The sequence below is a fragment of the Antechinus flavipes genome, chromosome 5 (genome assembly GCF_016432865.1).
Source record: "Antechinus flavipes isolate AdamAnt ecotype Samford, QLD, Australia chromosome 5, AdamAnt_v2, whole genome shotgun sequence".
NCBI classification, from domain to species: domain Eukaryota; kingdom Metazoa; phylum Chordata; class Mammalia; order Dasyuromorphia; family Dasyuridae; genus Antechinus; species Antechinus flavipes.
Window position 1 is genome coordinate 221,457,192 of NC_067402.1, and position 1,950 is coordinate 221,459,141.

Here is a 1,950-nt window from a genome sequence, read left to right on the forward strand (position 1 = left end):
GTTGGGGCTATTATTAGTCACTTAATGAAAACCAGATTGATATAAGCTTCAAAGTGGAATCAAGTAGCTCTATTTAAAAAACAGCATGTTTTTAAAAGCCAAGGCCAAACCTCCCTTAAGGATGCCAAGTATGCCTTTTTTTATTGTAAAGTTGCTATAAATTTCCTCGAATGTTTCAGAAACTTAGGGAGGAGGGGAATTTCCCTTGAAGAAGCATAGCTTGAGGTAGGACAGAAGATTTATCATAGAAAAACATTTCATTGGATGGGCTCCCAAAAAACTGAATTATGGAAGTGAGAGGATAAAAGGAATTCAGAGGAAAATCTTTTTCTTTTCTAAAATCTTTTTCAGAGACTCTTTGACATCTTTGTTTCTTAGAGAGTAAATGATTGGATTCAACATGGGAGTGATGAGGGTATAACAAACAGAAGCCACTTTGCCTAGCTCAGGGTTACTAGGAGGAATGAGAAACACAAAGAACATTGTTCCATAAAGTAAACTCACCACCCCAAGGTGAGACCCACATGTAGAGAAGGCTTTCATTCGACCTTCAGCTGAGTGGATTTTTCAAGACAGTGGACACAATATCTACATAGGACACCATAATGACTATGATAGTGGGCAAAATAATGATTCCTGCCAAAACTAATGAATCATTCTATTGATGAAGATATTGGAACATGTTATCTTTTCAATTGAATGGGATTCACAATAAAAGTGGTCATTGACCCAAGAATCACAGAAGGACATAGTAAAAGTCATACTACCTATGAGAACAGAGGTAACCCAGCCACAAAAGTAAGAACCAGCTACAAGTTGTGTGCAAAATCGTCTTGTCATATGAATAGAATATAGGAGTGGGGAACAGATGGCTATGAAATGATCATAGGCCATAGCTGCCAGGATAAAACCCTCTGCTACCATGAAGAGGGTGAAGACAAAGAGCTGAGCCACAAAACCTGCAAAGGAAATGGACTTACTTGAGGACAGGAAATTGGCCATGGCCTTTGGTGCCACAACAGAGGAGTAAGAAAGATCAATGAAGGAAAGATTACCTAAGAAGAAATACATTGGGGTACTCAATCGGGTATCAGTCAAGATGATAGCAACCATGCCAACATTACCCAGCATGACCATGCCATATGCAAACAAGAAAAATAGGAATAAAACAATATGGAACTCTGGGTGGACTCGGAAGCCTACAAAAATGAAGTCAGTCTCTTCAGAATGGTTGTTTTCCCTTGGTCACTCATGGCAGAAACCTAGTGAAAGAAACAAGTATTTGTCAAAAATGAATTCTCAGTTTTCATCTAAGCATTACCTTAAATAATGTCTAGTCAATATGTCTTTTCATATTTATACATCAGTTTGCTTTATCTCCCTTATACAGTGAAGAGCTTCTCTCTTTTTTTTAGGCTATTATCTATTTTTTCCATTTTTTTTGTTTTCAAATTATTTTAGTTTTCAAATTCATTCCTCCTCTCTCTTTCCTATAAAATGACCCATGCCTTGTAACAAAAAAAGAAAAAGAAAGTGAAGGTGGTGCAACTTCTAGGAGAAATATAGCAGTAATTCTGAGGTTCCTAGACCTTAGGAGTACTTTTGTTCTATCAATCTATTTGCCAATAATCCTAAAGTTTCCTGGCCTTAGTATTATATAGTATAGTCTAAGAAACTTTGCTTTCTGCCAGATAACAATCTGTTCATCAGTGATAAAAAGGTTTCTGAGACAAATGGTGAGGTGCATACCATACTACTCCTCAGTTCTACCTCTTGGCCATAAAATTAGCATATCAGTGATATGAAGAACCAAATCTCCCTATCTTTTCCTATAAATTTATCTTCTTGCTCCTGGTTTGTTTGTTTGTTTGTTTTTTGGGGGGGGGACCAAATTCTTTTGGAACTTAACCTGCTTCAATTGATGTTACAATTACAATAAACTTTGCCCCT

General features: G+C 36.8%; 1 pseudogene; it reads right to left on the reverse strand.

The window, feature by feature from the left end:
- Nucleotides 1–312: 312 nt before the first annotated feature.
- LOC127539404 (olfactory receptor 9K2-like) lies at nucleotides 313–1,256 on the reverse strand (annotated as a pseudogene).
- Nucleotides 1,257–1,950: the final 694 nt, after the last annotated feature.